Genomic DNA, 7,837 nt, shown 5'->3' with positions numbered 1-7,837 from the left:
TACTGTCCTGTGATGGACCTGCTTGTTAAAAAAGATGTGAAGCAGACATTAGGCAGATGTTGGAAAGTGTCTGTGTGGGAGAGCAGACTTCATCAAAAAATCCTCAGCTCCTGCTGTAGGAACTCGGGTGTTTCTCAGCTGCTCAATAATCAAGATAGAGAGGTTATTAAAGCACTGGGAGGGGTTTAAATGTCTCCAGAGAACTTACTTATTGTGTGGCGTTAAGTTTGTTTTAGCAGACTTATCCAAACTTCCTTAATTGATAAGCCCCATAGATCTATTTTCAAACGAGAATGTGTACCATCTTCTTGCAAATAATTATGCATCATAATTTGGATTATTGTCATTTTCTTGCAGAGACCCATCTATGTGTCTTTTGTCAGCAAAGCCATCCTTTGGGAAAGAGGAGACTGCCACTACACTGTGAGTCAACATTTCTAACATTACCACATCCTTCTTTAAACTGGCATTCAGTGCGCATGTTGTCATTCGGTTCATGCAAAGATTGCTATTACTAGTCACTTAAACGACAGCTTTTCTTTTCAAGTGGAAACTGTGATTGCCATAGAATTTGTTTATATGCAAGTACAATACACCATAAAATCACTCCCTGAAATATTGTCTCAAAATTTAAAGACTTTTTTAAGCTTTTGTCAAATAATTCCTCACCTGAACAAATAAGTGGAACTATAATGTAAATAAGAGAATAAATAAAAGCCTAAGAAAAATGGCTGTATGGACTACACCTGTTATCTTCATTTAAAAGTTCATAATCTCTGTAGAGTCTGAGCCCACCAATTTGATTCACACATGACATATAAACTCAGTGAAAAAAGTAAGAAAATCTGTGTTTGGTGGATTATTTCTTTGTTGTAGGAATGGTTCTTGGCAATAAATCTTGTGAAGTTGGAAAGTCTTTTTATTTCCTTTTTAAATGTTACCACACGTGTAAGGTAATTGCATTTGTGTTATGAGAGGCAGGGTTGAGTTTATGGGTTGGCTCCCATAAAAAAAACTTGCCAAATCTTCTCTGCCAATACCAAACAGGTTATTCTGCTGTTGGCTCTTGTTCAGTGTCATTATTGGGTTGGAGGATTGGAGGACATATTTTGTCAATTTTGAAGTTAATTAATTTAGTTGTTTTATTCTTCAGCACTTTGGGCAGCTGGGGTTGCACTAAATGTGCTATATAACAAGCAGGGGCCTTAGTTGCATGTAGAAGAAGCATAAACAGCACAACATACACAACTGTCCGGCAGCTCCTTCTCATGCTGCTCACACACAGCTGTAGGATGGCATCCCATTCTTCAACCAGCACAAGTCTGTCAGTGTGATTGTGTTGGTTATTGTGGTACAAACAGCGTGTCCAAGCTGATTCCACAAGTGATCATTGAGGTTGAGGTCAGGACTACAGGCGGGTTATTTCATCTCTTCACTCACAAATTCTAGAGGTAATTACTGATAAACCCAGCTCTGTGGGATGAGTGTTATCATCTTAAAGGATGGTGTTCAGTCCCAAACTGTAGAGATGGGATAGCCACTGGTTGCAAATTCTCAGTAAGGATGACAAGCCTTGCTTGTCCAGTAAAGCTGGGTACACACATAAAGAATATCAGGCTGTTTTTGTCCCAATTTTGCCCCTTCCCGACCAAGGACGGCAAACGCCCGATTATCTTAAGTCTTATAAGATTTTCCTATAAAATGATCATTTGGTCTGAGGTGTGTTGGGAGAAAATTCGTCCTGAAAATCGGCTCCGTAACAGGCCAGGCTTGACAATCAGAAGTATGACCAAATATCTTGTGGGGATAGCCGACGACTCCTGAATTGTGATTGTGAAATGTGACGTGGAACGGAGCGTAGCCAATCAAGAGAGCAAGCTTTTTTAAGAATTAATCCACCAAGTCAAATTTCCTCTCTTTTTGAGCTAAGTTTCTAACACTGCCTTTATTAATATATATAGAGATAAACAAAACACACTTTACAGGCTTCTTCAATACAAAATGTATTTAGGACATAATCATTTCTATCTGTGCCAAAAAGGATTAATAAATAATAATAAGTTATAAAATAATTTCAACGTGTACTCACTTCTGACCTGTCAACTGAAGGTCCTCCTCAGCCTATAAGTATATAGTATGACAATAACTACATTAGTTTGCTGATAGTGTTATAGTCTAGTAGTAAAGTGATATTATAGTATTTATTATTAGTGTTTTACATAATTTTAGCATGTTAATACAATTTAAATAAAACATGCACACCCATGTTAAAAGGTTTTGTGTTAAAATAAATGTTTGCACACATGTCAAAATGGTTGGAAGAATATGGCAATGGACAGAGGCACATACTAAAAATACAAGATAGATTTTCAGCTGAACAGAAGGGCGTGAAAGTTTAATATAAGCTGGGTGTATTAGGTCCCTAAAAGACTGAAGCCAGAATTTTTTATTTTTTTTATTTTATTTTTTTTATATAAATTCCATCCATCTATAAAACCAGTGGCCATCTTGCTGTGAGGCAGTGGAGCTAACCACTGTGTAGCCTTCTGGATAAATGACAAATTGATAATCCAATTTTATGTTTAAATTCACTGATTGAATATCAGCTAATTAAACTTTGATTCTTTAAAGCTTCTTTAAAAGTTAAAACACATCTTTATACTCTTTTTTTTTCTTCTTCTTCTTTTTTTAAGCCACCAACAAGCTACACAAAAGACACAAACACACACATGAACCCTTCTTCTTCTTTCTTCCCTTCAACACTCACAAGTCCCCACCTCTCCACTTTCCTGAAAAGAGACCTGGGAGTGGATGTACCATAATTAACAGTGGGGTTGCCATGGGGACATCAGAGTTGTGTGGGTTGGCTTCCTGTCTTGGCCTCTGGTTAAGCAAACAAGTAAAGTTGGCAGACAAAGACGCCCGCTGGTCCTTACAGCCTCATTTACATCTCCAATGGCCTTCACCACTTCTGCATTCAGCAAGTTCATCGGCCCTGCCATCACTTTCCAGCATTCTCCACTTCTGCTCCTGCTATATCTAATAAATCACAAGGAGCATTGTGATGTTAAAACCATTCCTGTCATACAGTCACAACTTTTACAAGAAGTCTAAACAGACAGGCAACCAGCAAGAGGCTGTTGACCCAGCAGCCAGCTTTATGCAAGCATTGAAGCTCCTGAACTGTCACCTGGGACACAAGCTGCAATGTGATGACGCGAGTCAGAATGCACAGGTGCCCAAACAGTGCAGCAGAGCTCTGATTTTAGCCTAAATATATGAGGGGTTTGTGGACCAACAGCTTGACATTGAGTCTACAGCGGGGGTCCAACCTAGCATTACCAAATAAATACACAAATGCAAATCAGTCTAGAACTTTTTCTTGAGTCTTATCAATGGCCTGCAGACAAGAATTCCTTTGGATGACATTTTAAACACATCAGAGTAATGAGGTGCCTTGCCTAAGCTGACATTCCTCGTCACTGGTGTGATGTGAATAGTTATATACAGATCTGAGTTTTCTCTGTTTGGCCTAATTTTCACTGAAGTGGCAATCTGAAGAAGTTTCCCAAGATAACAGAACTCTTTCACAGTTGTGCATGACTCAACCATCAAGCCCAGCTGACTTCCACAAACAGACCTTTTCACCTAAAGACACACTACAGAACCTTTGCAGATTTCCCCCTGATCAATGCCTAGTTCACCATTCATCTTGCATCTTACCTGTGTCTTACCATGGTCAATGGGTTTTTGGTTAAGTAGTTTGTTGTTTTAATGTTCTGTAGGTTTTCTTTGTCAAAGTCCTGTCTGGTTTCCTGTTTTATTTTAGTAGTTCTTTCCCTTTTTTTCTGTTTTGCTTTTTTTTTTCTGTTCATTAGTACACCTGGTATGATTTGTTTTTTTCACTTCACCTGTTCCCTATTAATTCCTCAGTGCATTTATACCCCTTGGTTTCAGTTGTACTTTATCAGAGCCTTGATCCTGCACCTGTCTCCCTCCTGCCTCATCGTCCTGCAATTGGGTCCTCACATCCCACAAATCATAACACTCTCCAGCCAGTAAAAGAAAGTCTGATCTTGACAGTTGTATCTCTTGCTCTGTCCCTTTCTCTTTCTTTTCTTTTCTTTTCTTCCTCCAATAATGTCTTTTAGGTGGATGAAACTGCAAAGGTTTGAAAAGGGGCTCCAGAGTGAAATTTTCTTACAGCACAAGGCAAATCCTGTCCTGACCGAATTTATTAAGCTCATCATTCCCAAAACCGCCACTGTTTTCGGCCGTAACGCCTTCCACTTTGCCGGTGCAAATGACTGGAATACACTGCAGAACACTCTCAAACTTCCAGCTCTGATATCTGTTTCTCTGTTTAGACAGAGACTTCAACAGATTATTGTAGATACTTGTTCCTGCTGACGATGCTGACTCTCCCTTATATACAAACATTTCTCCACTACTTTTTCTCTCACATAAATCCGTCTTATATACTGTGTTCTTCCCCCTTTCATTTTTATATATTTGTACTCACTCTGCGTTTTTTTTTTTTTTTTTTTTTTTTTTTTTTTTTATTGTATTGTTGCATTGTGGTCCTGTGTATGCACAGTTGTCTGTTTATATGTATGTACGTTATTTATTCCTGCTGGGGCCTCTTGGCCAGGTCATGTTTGTAAATGAGAACTAGTTCTCAAACATTTTTTTACCTGGTTAAATAAAGGTTAAAAAAAAAAAAAAAAATCCTGTCCATGTAAACGTAAACGGGAATCTTTTGACAACGATGTCCTCTTGCATGTTCTTTTGCATTTGGGCACTCAGGCTCTGTTTATACCCTTTTTCAAACACGCAAAGGGCAAAATTTGGGATTTTTCGTGGAAATGTTGTGTAAACAGGGCATTAGTTTCACAGAATAGCCATAGAGTATAATCCTCGTCAGTTATTTTTATGTCTTTATGAACCATGAAAAAGTTGTATCAAAAGACATTCCCTTGGTAATTCATGCTCATGAGGGTGTAACTGATATTCTTTTGTTTTCCATTTGTGTTCTATGTGCAGAGGTAGTTTCAGATTTTAGGCTTATGTGCTGCTGATATGCCTCTAAGGGCGCATTCACACCGGGATAGTCCAAGGAACAGGTTTGGTTTGCTTTCACACCAGGAAACAAAACAAGCTAAAATACAGAGAAACAGACAACAGAATACATCCAGTGTAGTACATGTGATACAAACAGATCTATGGGAAATACATCCTCATCATTACCATTAAGGTCAATGTACATATTTAAGACAATATATTCAAAAAGAAAACTCTTCCTTTATTATAAGCAGTTGCATATTGAGACCTGATTTAAAATAGCTAAGGTTTGGAGCTGACTTCAGGTTTTCTAGTAGTTTGTACCATAAATTAGGAGCATGGCAACTAAACACTGATTCTTCTTGTTTAATTTTAACTTTCAGGATGGAAAGTAATCTTGACCCCAAAAAAAAAAAAAAAAAAAAAAAAAAATTATATGCACTGCACTAGCACTACATGACAGCACCTGGGTCCAACTGGACTCAAAAGCGGTCTGACTATCACTTAATTATGACGTCCCATCTTGTTTGAATTCATGCTTGTGTTGTTCTTCCTCTCAAATGTAAGTCGCTTTGGATAAAAGCGTCTGCTAAATGACTGTAGAATAGAATAGAATAGAATGATCTTAGAAGGAGAGTGACATGTTCCTTTTTTTGGTCTTTATGAGGACCCGAGCAGCTGCACTCTGGATTACTGGTAGTTGCAGTTGTAGTAGGGATTTGTTTAGAGACCTGTAAAAGCTACATTACAGGGGTCAAGAGTAATGAAAATAAATGCATTAAGAAGTTTTTTAAAAATTATTCAGAGCCGTCAATCCTTTTATATGGCTGTTAAGTTTTTGCCAGATTCCAAAATAAAACCAGGATTTCTGGATTGATCTGTTGATTTCAACATTGCTGCCTGAAGCCAGGCGCAATTTCTTTGGATGCTCGATTTCAGTTTCAGATGGAAGGAGAAAATCAGGCTCACCGATTGGCGAGGATGTTCACAGCAAGTAAACAATGGCGCAATAACAAGTTTATGCAGTCTGTGGGGTTTCTATTTTTACTTTTACTTTTTTAATCCAAATACAGTTTTCACAAGAAGCTGCCCAGTAGGAGCAGCAGAAGAGGCAGCGAGCTATCAAACAAGTTTCAATTCTCATCCCAACTGCTGCACGCTTGGCCACAAAATTGCTCCAGTGAGAGTTGAAGATCACGGCTCGATAAACCTTCAGAAGCACATCATCTGCAAAAAGCAGAGACCCAATTCTGAAGCCACCAAAACCGGACCCCCTGAACACTTTGGCTGCACTTAGAAGTTCTGACCAAAAGGAGGAAGAAATATGCAACAACCATCAGTATTTAAACAGTTTAGTTATACATCTACAAATAGTTGAAAAAAACCACTAATGTTCTATCTTTGTACCTCAAAGAATCAGCATTCATGGGTGTTGCTTTTGTACCCCAACATAATTATAATCACTGGTGGACATAAGTGGTTGAAATAACTTAAGCTCCTAAATGCTCTAAGTAGCCTGTCCCATTTTTTTTCTAAATGTCATACAGCCATGCATGACACAATACACATGAAAACATGTGTACAGGGTGTGCAGAATTATTAGGCAAGTTGTATTTTTGAGGATTAATATTATTATAGAACAACAACTATGTTTGCAATGAACACAAAAGACTCATTTACAAGCTTTAAATTTCTATTACATAATGGGTAAAATGTTGGGAGTGGGAGTGAAGGACTCTTATAAACAGCTCATACTGTATTTTAAGATTTGTTGTAAAGAACAGTTAATGTATTTATTTATTTACAGGGTGTGCAGAATTATTAGGCAAGTTGTATTTTTGAGGATTCATTTTATTATTGAACAACTACTATGTTCGCAATGAACACAAAAAACTCATAAATATCAAAGCTGAATATTTTTGGAAGTTGGAGTGGGGCTTTTTTAGTTTTAGTATCTTAGGAGAATATCTGTGTGTGCAGTTGACTATTACTGTGTATAATTATTAGGCAACTTAACAAAAACCAAATATATACCCATTTCACTTATTTATTTTCACCAGGGAAACCAATATAACAACTCAAAATTTACAAATATACATTTCTGGCATTCAAAAACAAAACAAAAACAAATCAGTGACCAATATAACCACCTTTCTTTGCGAGGACACTCAAAAGCCTGACATCCATAGATTCTGTCAGTGTCTTGATCTGTTCACGATCAACATTGCGTGCAGCAGCAACCACAACCTCCCAGACACTGTTCAGAGAGGTGTACTGTTTTTCCTCCCTGTAGATCTCACATTTGATGAGGGACCACAGGTTCTCTATGGGGTTAAGATCAGGTGAACAAGGAGGTCATGTCATTATTTTTTCTTCTTTTAGACCTTTTCTGGCCAGCCACGCAGTGGAGTACTTGGATGCGTGTGATGGAGCATTGTCCTGCATGAAAATCATGTTTTTCTTGAACGATGCTGACTTCTTCTTGTACCACTGCTTGAAGAAGGTGTCTTCCAGAAACTGGCAGTAGGACTGGGAGTTGAGCTTGACTCCATCCTCAACCCGAAAAGGTCCCACAAGCTCATCTTTGATGATACCAGCCCATACCAGTACCCCACCTCCACCTTGCTGGCGTCTGAGTCGGAGTGGAGCTCTCTGCCCTGTACTGATCCAGCCACGGGCCCATCAAGACTCACTCTCATTTCATCAGTCCATAAAACCTTAGAAAAATCAGTCTTATGATATTTCTTGGCCCAGTCTTGAAGTTTTATCTTGTGTG

This window comes from Melanotaenia boesemani, chromosome 23, assembly GCF_017639745.1.
Source record: "Melanotaenia boesemani isolate fMelBoe1 chromosome 23, fMelBoe1.pri, whole genome shotgun sequence".
Taxonomy (NCBI): Eukaryota; Metazoa; Chordata; class Actinopteri; order Atheriniformes; family Melanotaeniidae; genus Melanotaenia; species Melanotaenia boesemani.
The sequence above is the reverse complement of the archived record's forward strand: the minus strand, read 5'-3'. Positions refer to the sequence as shown.